Source organism: Podarcis erhardii (genome assembly GCF_964252035.2).
Source record: "Podarcis erhardii genome assembly, chromosome: 16".
Lineage (NCBI taxonomy): Eukaryota > Metazoa > Chordata > Lepidosauria > Squamata > Lacertidae > Podarcis > Podarcis erhardii.
This window is the reverse complement of record NC_138514.1, coordinates 7,015,948-7,029,849: the sequence shown is the minus strand read 5'-3', so window position 1 is coordinate 7,029,849 and position 13,902 is coordinate 7,015,948. Positions and strand designations below refer to the sequence as shown.

Here is a 13,902-nt window from a genome sequence, read left to right as displayed (position 1 = left end):
TGTTCTTTTTTCAACATCAGTACTCATATTTAATTCAAAATAGTCTCTCAAAGTTCTTTGGGCCTTTTTATAAACTTCTTCATCTCTAAATAAGGTGTCATTCATCCTCCATCTAAAAGAACCAGTTGTTATTTGTTTCATCTCCATCTTGACTGCATTATGGTCGGAGCAAGTTTTAGGGCAGATTTCCACTCACTTTATCTTCGGTGCCATCCCTCTAGTTATCCATATTTGGTCAATCCGAGTCCATGTCATCTTGGCTTCAGAAAAGAAGGTTCCCTCTCTTCTCAGAGGGTTCTTTGTTCTCCAGATATCCACCAAGTCCATATTGTCAGTCATTTCAAAAAAAGTTTTAGGTAGTCTGCCATCATTGGTGACTACCTGTTTTTGTGCTTTGTCCATGTTTGTAGATACCACTCCATTCATATCTCCCATCAAAATTAGGTTGTAATCCAAATGTTCCAGTAAAGTCTCATGCAACTTCTTAAAGAATTCAGATTTTCCATCATTCGGCGCATAAATTCCCACTACCAGAAATTTTTCTCCTTGATATTGAATTTCAACTGCCAAATATCTTCCCTGTTCATCTTTAAAGATTAATTTTGGTAGAAGTCTCTCCTTTACATATATCACTACTCCTCTTTTTTTCACTCTATCCGATGAAATAAATTCTTGTCCCAATCTCTTATTAGTAAGTAGTTTCCTATGTTGCCTTGTAACATGTGTTTCTTGCAAACAAATCAAGTCCAATTGTTCTTTTTTCAAAATATGAAACACAGATTTTCTTTTTCGGGGGGGAATTCAGTCCATTACAGTTCCAACTAAGAAGTTGCAGAGACATGATGGGATTACTTCGCTTCTCCTCCCACTGCTCCAAGTAGTTGCTCCTCGTCTGTCGGTGGTTTCGCCTTGTCTGGGCTAGGGAGTCCAAACTGTAAATTTGCTATGCCCAAAATTCATTTTTCCAGTGTTCTTGTCACTTCCTCTGATTCTACTTGTTTCTGAAGATGTTCTCCGTGATCTCTCAAAAACTTATCCTTATCGTTTGTTGACCTTATTCTTATTTTTCTTTCTTTATATTTGAACGATAGGCCTTGGGGAAATTCCCACCTGAAAGGTATCTTGTTCCTTCTCAACAGAGCCACGAGATCTCTATAGTGTGTCCTTAAATCCAGAATGTATTTTGGGATATCCTTAAAAATCTCCACATAAGAGTCCTCGATTTCCAAAGTTCTCTGATAATGCAAGCTCAGAATTTTGTCCCTTTCTTCTTTCGTTCGCAGGGTAATCAAACAATCTCTTACCCTATTCTTCTTCTGGCGTAGCCCAATTCTGAAGGCACTCACAATCTTAAATTCTTCCTTCCCCAAATCCTGTTGCCAAAAGTCTATAAATTCCTTTGTGAGAAATTCCTCCAGGTTTCCCTTCTCAATTTCAGGCACCGCTCTAAGTCTCAGATTCTGCTCCTTGGATCGTAGTTCTATACAAGACAGTGCCAACTCGTGGTCTTCCAGTCTCTTATATGCTGGGGCGATCCTTTCCTCAGCGGCAGATGCAATCTGTTTCGCTTCCTCAGCTACCTTCCTGGTCGTGGCAGATTCCTCAATTAATTTTTCGATAGATTCTGTGTTGCCAGTCACTTTCTTTACCAAATCATTAATGCTTGCTGTATTCACATCAATTTTTGCTGATGCTGCCACCACCTGGCTTTTTGTATCTGCCACTTCCTTTGCTAAATTTTCCAAAGAGTCATTTATTTTACTGAGTGCTTGAGTCAACACATCGTCAGTTGACATAATTTTTGTTTTAGTCTGCGTGGCGGTTGCCCCTCCTGTTACTCCCGAAGTTGAAGGCCTTCGCTGATGGTATATTTTGCCTGATCTGGTATGATGTATTGAGTCTAATTTTTCTTTGCCATCTGCTGCCATAGCCTTCTCATGAGAATTCAAGGTCAAGTCCCACGCCTAAGGAATTTCTTAACAGTTTGTTTTGAGAAGTAATTTTCCAGTGGCGCAGTTGCTATAGCAGGATAGGAATTTTCCAGTGGCTTAGCTATTTAGGCAACAATGTCACTGTCCTCTAGGGGGATAACTTCAGCAACAAAGTAAATCCTTAACAACGAATATGGTGTTTAAAAAATCCCCTTAGCCTTTCAAAGCCACAGAGTTTCAGAGTCCCAAATAGTTACTGTAAGAACAGAGTCCCAAATAGTTACTGTAAGAACCCTAAAAGGGTTACTTTGTACTCAAAAGAAGTCCAAAGACACTGTATGTTTCTTGCAGGGTTACTTAGGAAACTTTACTTTCCCTTTCAAGTAAAGCCCCTTTCAGCAGACAGTCCGTTTCCAGGGTTTTGAGACAGCGGAATTAACTTACAAGTTCAACTTTCATGCAGGGATTTAAGTTAAGTCTTCCCCCCTTCCGTTCCTGCAGACTCGGGGGGAAACCACTTTTTTGATGTTGGATTTTATATCTTTCAAAAAGAAGTCTTTTCAAGGTTTCCGCTTTAGAAGTCCTTTTGCTTTGTTCTATCTACAATCAGGGGAAGCGGACTTCCTGTTTATACTTTCCCCTTTCAGCACCGAATTTATTCAAATTTGTTCCTCAATTTAAGTCCAAAAGAAGCCTACTCACGGGTAGATATTTTAGCGTCGAATTGTCCAGGAAAAAGTCAGCGCTCTCCAACCACAGCTGTGCAGCTTCACTCCGCGAAAATGACAGTCGGCTCTCAGCACCACGCCGCTCACTCCGATCCGCTTCAGAGCCTTTAAAAAGGCTCTTTCCCCGGTCGGGGGGGCGCGAAACGTGCCCACTGAGCCCCCACGCTCACAGGCTTCACCCGCCTGTGATTTTCAGAGGTCCCCCGCTTCGCTGTAGCGGCGGGACCCGATCTTGTGGAGCTACTCCATCTGGAACTCAGAGGGAATCCGCCATTAGCGGAGGCGCCAACCCGGAAGTCCTGTCCTTTTATCAGGTCTGGAGAGGTCACGCCCACCCACTAGTCACATGCAAGGAAGGATGCTCCAGGCCAGGAGGAACAGGAAGTTCATCCCCTTGCATGTCCACTCTAGGAAAACAAGGAATCTTGTATTTGACTGCTCCCAATGGATTACATCCCACAGTAAAGCAGTGTAAAGGCTGCAACCTGGTGTCTGTCTTCCACTCATTACACAGCCACAAAATGCAGCTTTGCAACCAGATGCAGACTTTGCAGAACACCACAACCAATTCTGGCTGCATGTTTGCTCAGGAGTTTTAATCTGAGCACAGAGAGAGAGAGCGGCCAACCTACAAAGGTCAATGCTTGAATTGGCCTGTGTTTAGTGTTTTACCTAGGGAGATGTAAATGAACATAAAGAGAAAAGTGCATAGTGTCATGTACTGAAATCATGGAAAGATCTATTTCCTCATGTGCATCTTTTATATTTAGATCGTTTACCAAGGAGCTCAGGGTGACACAAGTGGTTTTAGGACTCTCCCACCCATTTTAGCCTCGCAACAATCCTGAGTGGTAGGTGAGGCAGTGGCTAATGAGCTGAGTAGGAATTTGAATCTGGGTCTCTCCCCAGCCTAAATCCACAATACCTCACTTGCTTTAAAACAAGAATACACCTTTTCCATACAGAGCCCCCAAGGGGAAAACTGTGTGTAAAACATATTTTACTCAACTAGACAGGATGGATTTTATCTTTAAAATTATCTTTAAAATTTTATCTTTAAAATTAATTCCTCTGTTTTTAGCTGCTCTTGTTTTTATCTGTAAGCCACCTCAAGTCCCCATCAGGAAAAAAAGCAGGACATTAATAATAATAATAATAATAATAATAATAATAATAATAATAATTCTAGAGCTGCTTCACTGCTAAATAGTTTGTTTTATTATGTTTATATATGCTGTAAGCCACCCAAAGTGGCTGGGGAAACCCAGCCAGATGGACAGGTTGTTGTTGTTGTTGTTGTTGTTGTTGTTGTTGTTGTTGTTGCTACTGCATGTGCCATCAGGAAGTTCTCTCTGACGTATAGTTAAAATCCTTTTTTGTCCCCTTTGGAATCACTGAGTCAGGTCCTGTCCTGCAGAGCAACATCCAAAAAATTTGCTCTATCATCTATGTCACAGTACTCCAGATATCTCCACACACACACACACACACACACACACACACAAAAGCACAACAAATCAGGCTGCACTCGTGCATCATGTGCAGCCCCTGAGCATGAGAGAGGTGGCACTGAGCAAGGCCAAAAGGGACGTGAAACCAGTGCTTCCAGCAAGAACTGGCAGCATTCACGGGAAAACCGTTCCATCGTTCCAGCTCTTCGGGGTCCAGCTGCTCAGTTTTAGGGGTTGATTGAATAACTGGCATTTTGCCCTGGCTTTGTATCCCATGGCTGGCCTCATTATTGGCACTTCTGTGAGCCTGCCTGGCTGGGATACTGAGCACATCAGAAGGCAGGCAGGAGTACCCACAGCCCTGCATTCAGCGACTGCCCATGAACTTCCCTACCCAAGGAAAGGAATATTGGCCCTTGAGAAAGATTTCATCAAAATGCCTCTGGCTTATGGCCTTTGTTCTGCTGCAATGCATGCCACCCCAGGGCTGGCCCACCCATAAGGCAATGTGAGGCAGTTACCTTGTGCAGAAGGATCCACAGGGGCAGCAAATATTTATTCCCCCCCCCCCCCCCGTCCCTTTTGTAGATCTTGACTTGACACTTCTTTCCTGGATGTGTAGGGGAAAGCTGCAGTATTACGTAGCCTTTGTACACATTTCAGGCTTTGAAGTACTGCAGTTTGGGGGTTTCTAAAAGCAGTATTTTTTAACAGGACATGGGTGGCGCTGTGGTCTAAACCACAGAGTCTAGGGCTTGCCAATCAGAAGGTTGGCGGTTTGAATCCCCGTGACAGGGTGAGCTCCCATTGCTCAGTCCCAGCTCCTGCCAACCTAGTGGTTCGAAAGCACGTCAAAGTGCAAGTAGATAAATGGGTACCGCTCCGGTGGGAAGGTAAACGGTGTTTCCGTGTGCTGCTGTGGTTTCAGGGTTTTCCCTAAGCAATCTGAGAATGTGCCTCTGTGCTGCTGATTTCCCCACTGCCCTCTTCATACCTCTCCTGGTTCTCAGAGACTGTGTGGAGGGGAGCTTGTTGCAGCAGGAGGGGGAAACACCCGTGCCTCTCCACCAGCCTGACTCATCTCTGCCTCTTGGCCTCACTCATCCCACTCATGGTCATCTCACAACTATTCCCCAGGTTCTGAGTCTTCTTTCCTTGGGGGTTCCCCAGCTGGTTCCTCCACTATTCCTTTGCGTCCTTGACATTTCATGAGACTTCAGTGAGATCTCGCAAGATTTCACTGGAAGATGGCATTGCTGCCAGCACTTTGTGGGCACTGCCAGGCAACATGGGTAGGATAGGCCTGACACTGGTGAGTGGGACAACAGAGGGGTGGTACATTCCCGTTTCACCTCAAGTGGTGAAATTGAACACACTGTCCCTGTCATATTGCATACCAATAGGGCTTCAATAGGCAATTGGCCCTGTTATCCCAGCCTCCACACAAGGCAAGTGGGGCTTCAGAATGCAAGATGATTTACAACTGTTCTACCTAAAGGCTCTTTCAAAACAGCTAACCAACAAGATGAAGATAGCAGTGTCTGGACACTGACCAAAAAATGTTTCTACGGAAGGCAGCAAATGCACTTTATGGTTATGTGTGTCCACAGTCTTAGTGGTGATGAAAATGCACTCTGCAAATAAAGGATCTAATTTCTTTTATCATTATCTCTCATACTCCAGGACTGACATTTGTTTTAGGAAGGAATGGGGAGAATTGGGTTTACTTTAAAATGCAAATCAAAATGACTGCTGTGTAATTTTTATTTACACAGCACAATTTCAAATATTCAGGTGTTCGTTTGGTCAGGATTCAATAACTTTAAGACCTTTTAAGATCTCTTAAACCTTTTATTTTTCAATGTGTTGTTTAAACCTGTTTTATTAGTTTATTGTTTATTTTATGTATTCTGACGCCATAAGCCAGGCAGAGAATATTGTGATCGGGGAGTCATAGAAGTGCGACACATCAGTAAGAAGCTGCACATTCATAAATACAACAGTCCAATTCTATGCATGTCTGTTCAGAAGTAAGTCCCACTGAGTTAAATGAAGTTTATGTCCAGGTAGGGAAGGTGGAGAAATCCAGTTCAGTTTGCATTTAAAGGCAAATCTATGTAGTTTGTATTTTCTGAAACAGTTAGTGAACTGAAATATAGCCAACATTTGAAATTTGCACTTCCTCAGGGCAAAGTGTGCAAAATGTACGTATTAGTGAAAATTGTGAGAGACTACTGTACAGTCAAACATACTGTAACTATGCACACCTGCTAGTTAGTGCATGAAAGGGTTAAAGACCACAGTAGTTGTATTACTAGATAGACTCAGTTAGGTCACGCCCCCCTCTCCTGTGGAGAGGGAGGAAGTGAAACCTTTCGACTTCCTTTCTCTTTCTCTCCCTGCACCTGTAACCAATGAAGGAGGATGTGTGTAAGCTTGCTCTCAAGTTTAGAACATGTGTTGGGAACTATATTATGTATTTTCTACTCAAGAGTATTTTGCCAGTGTTCCCCTTGCAGCTGCATGGAACAGCATATGTACCAGACCTTTGAATCTATAAGTAAACCGTCTTAAACTTACTTTCTAGTGTGTGGTCTGTTCCTTGCAAAAGGGATAGAAAGAGGGGAATGTTTTAGATAATATCCTGCTGCTTCTTTTTGTGAAGCCACTGGGACTCTCAGTGTGCTAGCCCCGAGTTTTGAATCCAGCCACCCAGATGATTCTTTTGTTGTTTACCTTTTGTTGTTCATTCTTTTGTTGTGGTCCACAGGGATTCATAAATTTTCCTCCCACTAAAATAGCATACAAAAATGCTAGGGAACATTTATTTCTTTTTTTAAACAATTTTTTATTGATTTTTAAACAAATACAAATACAATAAACTCTTATCCAGCAGTACAGCTAATGGTGTTTGTTTTATCCATTGTCTCCAGACATACACTTACACATTCCAAATTCAAACATATTTCTTAATGTAACCTTTCCCCTGAGAATATTGAGTGGTTGGTATAAGATCTTGATTTTGGTCATTAACCTAGTTAAAGAAAGGGGTCCACGTTTCTTGGAAGGTGTCTCTATTCGTTATGCCTTTAACTGCCATCCTGTGTCTGGTGGGACGTTTGGACAATGCTGTATCCCAGATATTATTTTCCCATTTGTTCAGGGGTATTTCAGTCTGGTTCTTCCATTGCTGAGCTATGGAAAGCTTGGTTCATTTATTCATGTTTGGTGGGAATGCCCTTAAGTTAAAAACTTTTGGAATAGTGTTTTCAGAAAACGTCTAAAGGTCAATATAGAAGACACCTGCTGAATCGCTATTAGAATAGCATTTCATGGGCCTTGGACAAAGACACTAAAGGACTGGTTTCATGTTGATGTCTCATGAGCCTCACCAACTTGGGGATAACCAGTGATGCTCCTACAGATGAGCTCAGTGGCTGAGCTGGAATATAAGGGTTCAGGCCATCCCTAAGATACCCTGACATCATTGTCAATGATGATCCACATCTATTCAAAGCCAAGTTTTGGTTGAATGTGATATCTTTGCTTAAAGTTTCCAGGTCACCAGAGACGTCTTTCCCATAGGGCTTAGTGGTGCATCGCGCCAGGGCGCCGGCCTCTCAGGGGCGCCCCAGTGAGTGGGGGAGCTGCGAGGCTTTGCTGGCGGCCTCCCCTTTCCCTGCATGTCCACCAGCTGTGCCCCGCCAACTATATGGCTGAAGGGCATGCAGCTTCCTTCCCAAGCCTCTGTGGGCATTGCTCTCCCACAGTGGCATGGGCGGGAGTTGTGCCCCCCCCCCATGGCTGGCAGTGCACAGCTTCTCCCCCCCACTATCCGTGATAATTTGGGGGTGCTGGGTGTATATTTGCACCCCGGCATCACATCTGCTAAAGACAGCCCTGCAGGTCACAGTACAGTGGTGCCTCGCAAGACGAAATTAATTCGTTCCGCGAGTTTTTTCGCCTTGCGATTTTTTCGTCTTGCAAAGCACGGACTTTGGAAAAGCTTCAAAAATCACCAAAGTCTTCAAAAACCTCAAAAAAGGCTACCACACCTTGTGCTATGAGTTGCTCCTCGAAGTGAATGCACGGTTTTAAGAAAAAGGAAACAAACTTGCAAGACAAAGGAAACAAACTTGCAAGACGTTTCCGTCTTGCGAAGCAAGCCCATAGGGAAATCCGTCTTGCGAAGCAACTAAAAAAACGAAAAACTCTTTCGTTTTGCGAGTTTTTCGTCTTTCGAGACATTCGTCTTGCGAGGTACCACTGTATCTGGCTCCTCTTCATTCCTGAATTATGTTCCATTTCTCTGCCCAGTAGCAGTAGGTGCATTCAGCTGTGCCTTGACACCCGCTTCCGTCCCCACCTAACAAGAGCTTGCAGCCAGCTACCTTGAGCTACCACCGAATGCCCAGGAACCCACCTCAAGTTAAATCAATGACTTCATCTGTAGAGCCAACTGAATGCAAAGCTGTTCCTGGTTTTGAAAAGGGGTGAGGTCAATGCAGTGGAAACAGCTGAGATTTCCCTTCCTTTCTTTTCAGGAGATGCTGACATTTTGTTCTATGTTTAGCATTTCATCTGTATTTGGAGGGAGGGGGGGGCAAAAGGAGAGAAGCAAGGATGCTGGTTCCTTTCAAGAGCTTCCCCTGTTAGCACCCGAGATGAGAATCTGACAGACAGGCATGTCAGTGAAAATGACCAGCCAGTGCCCCACAGGCAGCAGGAAACCAAAAACATTTATCCACCTAATTTCATTTCCCAAAGCCTCTTAGCTTTTAAATTCAGATTTGCAATTGAGTGATGGGATTAGACAAATTCCTTTCTGAATATGAGCTGTGCGCTGGCGAGAGAGAGCTCATTCAGAGGGCCTTGGGAAGAAAGGCTGCCTCGTCGCTGCACTAAAGGGAGAACGCAGCGGGGAGTCAGCCGTGCATGCTGAGGTTATTCACCCAGAGGGGAGGGAGGGAGACTCTTTGCCAACAGGGAAGGATTTTGTGCCTTTGGGGATAAAGGCAGCCACACTTACTAGAACAAGGTGGGAGGGAGCTAAGGAACTGGGAGCCAAACCGTGCTGGTTTGCCCAGTAGGCAGACCAAGCAGGTGCCTTAGAGCATCATCAAAGCAGAAAAAGAAAGTTATTTTGATATTTGATTTATTTAAAAAAAGCAAGCACTGAAGTACTCATAACTTTTCTAACATTGATGATTACTAACTGCTCCACAGAACACTCTTTTTCTCAGCTGGAAAGAAGAAGAAGAAACCCTCGGAGAACAACAATGTGTCAGGACAGACTTGATTCACTTCCCTGTGTATGGAAGTGGACATGCTTCATTGAGATAGCTTCACTGAAATTATCCAGAATTTTGCAAGCAGAAAATCCAGGCATTTCAGCACAAATGTAGGTTTTGTATGATTTCTCTCTGTGTATATAGTAACCTTTTTATTTTGAGTTGCATATAAAGGCACCATATTCCCCCCCCCCCCAGTGCTTAGGGGCTCTAAAGGTATTCATTCAGCCCTGGGTCTGAATGTGGCCCTCAATACCTATGTATCTGGCCCACAGGACTCTCCACAAGACACCCCATGGCTGCTCCTCCAATGCTTTAAAAATGTTCATTGCTTTTTTCCAAGAATAGCATCAAGTAACCAAGAAAAGAACAAACAAAGCAATACATCCTCCCACCTTCTGGAGAATAGCTAATTGTCATAACTGGTTGCTTGAGTCTACAAAGGCTCATCATAAAGTCACATTAAAGGTACCCCTGCCCGTACGGGCCAGTCTTGCTAGACTCTAGGGTTGTGCGCTCATCTCACTCTATAGGCCGGGAGCCAGGGCTGTCCGCAGACACTTCCGAGTCACGTGGCCAGCGTGACAAGCTGCATCTGACGAGCCAGCGCAGCACACGGAACACCGCTTACCTTCCCGCTGGTAAGCGGTCCCTATTTATCTACTTGCACCCGAACTGCTAGGTTGGCAGGCGCTGGGACCGAACGACGGGAGCGCACCCCGCCGCGGGGATTACTCATTATTATATCAGTTGGTTCAATGGAAGTCCTTCTGGAAACGCTTGTGGGTGACTGGAGATTATTTGTTGTCACTCTGTGTGTTCATATGCTTAATAAAACAGAAGTACATTTCAGTATTAATAATAATAATAATAATAATAATAATAATAATAATAATAATACTCCACCCATCGCCACTCTGGGCAGCTTACAGCATATCTAAAAACATAATAAAAGCATCAGGTATTAAAAACCTCCCGATACAGGGCTGCCTTCAGATGTCTTCTAAAAGTTGTGTAATTCTAAAAAAATCACTTTGGCCAGATTGATTATTTCTTCCTACGATTTGTATCTTTGAATTGTGATAATGCATATCCTTTATGGAGATATTTGAGGGGGGTGTCCTAAGTTAAAAGTACTGTAACATCCATTGCTCAGACCTCCCTACACTGGCATATGTGTCCCAGAAAGTTGGCCATGAAATATTGCAACACTTGGGCTGAAAAGGATTCCCCACCCTTATACTAGAAAGGACATATGTTTGATGAATTTGTTCTTTGCCAATTCCAATACGAACTAACTTGAGCTTCCCCTTTTGAACTATCAATCAGAACACAGCTATCCTTTGGCTTTTACACTTCCCCAAATGTTGCAATGCCCTTCTCCTTCCCCAAAAAAATGCTCAAAAATGCTTTTAAAATCATATTTTAGGATAAAATATGTATAGAAAGGTGTACTTCAAAAGAAAAGACCATTAAAAGTGCACATTTTGGGAGGAAATGCATAGTTTTGAACTTATTTCAATGTGTATTTAAATACAAATCTGTTTGCGGGTAGTTGTTTTCTTTAAAAAGCAAAACAAAAAAACACACAAATCAAGGGAGAAATTTAGAAACAGAAAATATTTATGAACACATGTGAAACTCACACAGACCAGAAATGGACTTTGTTTTTTGAGTATAAGAAGCTTCCTTATACTGAGTTCAGGTCATTGGTCAGTATTGTCTACAGGGCAGTGGCTGGCAGCTTATCCACATGAAATCAGTTCTCCAACCAAGCAATGTTTACAAAAATGCATATATTAGGGGAAAATGTACATTAAATGTGCATATATATTTGTGAAAATAATATACAAAAATGATTATCTCAAGAGAAATAACTTGAGAAAAATGTGTACGTTGGTCCAAACTGCATACAAAACTGGGTTTTTCAGTAGAAAGGCACGCTCTAATACTGAATAAATTTCATGAGGATTTAACAAAACAAAATTCTGGCTCACTGCAGAAATACGAAGAATTGAAATTCAGATGAGGAGAAATGAGAAACTGGGAGAACCAAGATGGGCAGATCCCTATTAAAGGATGCAACTGATGAACTGGTCAACAAAATAGGCTTCTGTATCCTTGGAGGTCTCTCTGTTTTCCAGACAAAAATAGATTGTGGCCGAAAGCGTACTTTGTTTCGTGACTCCCCCACTTTCCTAGGGTTCAGATTCCCATACCTTCCAGTACCTCGATGGCAAAATCTGGGACACAATCTTCAGGGATGCCATCTTCCTGATTTTTCTCATGAGGGAACAGAGGCCATTTTGGACACTGTGATCTCACACAATTTTGTGCCACGATTTCCCCCTTTAAAACCACTTTTTTCAAGCATAGCACCCCAAAACACACATTTTGGGGCACCATGTGAGATTGCAGCCACAACAAAGTGGGTTGGGGGGGAGGACTGCAGTGCGAAATTGCTCTAGATCAAGGCATCCAAAATGGACACCATTGTCTCACAAGAAAAGAAAAAAAGATTGTCCCACTTTTTCCAAAACACTTGCAGGGTATGAACTCCACGTAACAGTAAGGGTTTTATAGCTGTGGAGTCCTTGTTCTTAGCTGGTTATCTATTGTGGGGTGGGATGTACTACTAACACATTTCTGGAGGGTAATCCCTACTTGGATCGAATCTACACTCATGGTTTATAACGTTAAAAATGTGTTATTAAAATGTGGCACCAGAGGGCGCTACAGAGCAGCAAAGAGAAACTGCCATTAAACATTATAGAATGTTGTATTTAATAACATTTCGAAAATCAGTGTAGATCCAGCCTTAGTTGGGACTCAGCCACACTTCTGGTTGCCCCAGGCCTGCTTGGAAAATATGCTCTTTGCTTCTGAATCAGAACAAATAGCATGTCAGGCTTCTGGGAATGGGCTTCCTAACCCCCATGGCTGCAAATGAGCAGATCAAATGAAAGGGAATTCTTACCACTTAGTTTCTTTAATAAACACAGCGAAGGACAAAATAAAGCATCTAACCAGAATGGCAGGGCTCCCAATTAAGGTCACTCCCCCCCCCCCTTCCGTCCTTATTAATCTACGTCATTCCTACGTCTTGTAATCTGAGCTTGGAGCCTCTGTGTTTTCTGTTCCAACACTTTCTGAGTTCTCCGATACTTTGGGGAAGGAGGGTGGATACTTTACAGAGACTGTGAATCTGTTAACCCTCTCTCTTCTAGTGATTCTTCTGCTAGCTGTTCCCCATCCAGTATTTCCCAGGTTCTGCCTTCTGAACTATGCCCTTCTGCAAACCACTGTTCCAAATCTATACTGTCCTCCTGCTCCTGGAAAGATTCAGGATCAGGAGAAGGGGTTGGCTCCCACCATTCTTCCTCAGTGCAGCCCTCCTCAGCACCGTCCCTGACACAGCAGTCCGCAGAAAACCCGATAGCCATTTGGTTCGATTCAGCGGTAAGCCACAGGTTTTCCTGGGGAAAAGAGGCAGAGCAAACAGAGAGATGGACAAGCCCAAAGCTTGTGTGTCCTGGTCTCTGTAGAACTGCATGAGCTAGGAATGCATTAACATTTAAATGAAATGGATAAAGAGGAGTCAGAGCACATTGCCAGAGCATTGTGTTTTGCATGCAAAAAGTCCCGGGTTCAGTCATTCACAGAGGCAGGTTTAGGGGAGTGTGACCAGTTCAGTCACACTGGGCACAGAGCCCCGGGGGCACTGTAACTGTAATGTAGAATGGAAGGTGATAAGGGGGAGGGCAATTTTTGGTGTTGCGCAGGTCGCTGCTGAAATTGGAGTCCCCAAGGTCTCACTGACATCTCCAGTGAAAACAATCAGAGGATGTGAAGGATTCTTCTAAGAAACTCGGGAGAGCCACTTCCTCAGACACTAGGTCATGCCAGGTCACAAGGCAAGTTTCCTGTGCTCCTGTGAAGTATATAAGGTTTGTGCATAAAAACCCAGGATTATTATTATTATATTTTTGCCCCATTGATGAGTCCAGCTTCTTTCTACGTTCAAATTTTTGTTCCTCCTCCCATACTTCAGGTGGGCTATTTACCTTTGTGTGTTTAAATTTCCTTTTGTAAAATGTCTGAAGTGCATGATTTTTTTAAAAAAAATTAAAAACATGTTTTCTTCTTCAGCTGGGAAAAATGCTCTGTGGAGAGAGGGGAGGGTGCTTGTTGATGTCACCAACCCCCCCCCCCAGCCAATCAGCACTCTGCACAGCCTATTTGCCTTTTGACTGATGGGACTCATTCTTCCTGAGAAAACCGTGCATGGGATAACAGCATTGCTGTGAGTGTGCTTTCCGAAGCAGAGCAGCTCATGTTTTTATGCACATTTGCACTCTCCCGTGTTTCCTCCAAGTAACCCCCAACTGGGGTATGGATTTTGTTCTGTCTCTAACATGCAAATGAGGACTAGCTCTCATAACTATTATGGGGGGGGGGGTTGGTTTTTTTTTATGTATTTCCCTTTTCTTACTGTGAAATG

General features: G+C 43.3%; 1 long non-coding RNA gene across 1 annotated transcript in view; it reads right to left on the bottom strand.

Moving 5' to 3' along the window:
* Positions 1–13,902, bottom strand: part of LOC309331316 — a 460,753-nt gene that overhangs the window by 373,862 nt on the left and 72,989 nt on the right. The gene's annotated exons all lie outside the window — the stretch shown is intronic.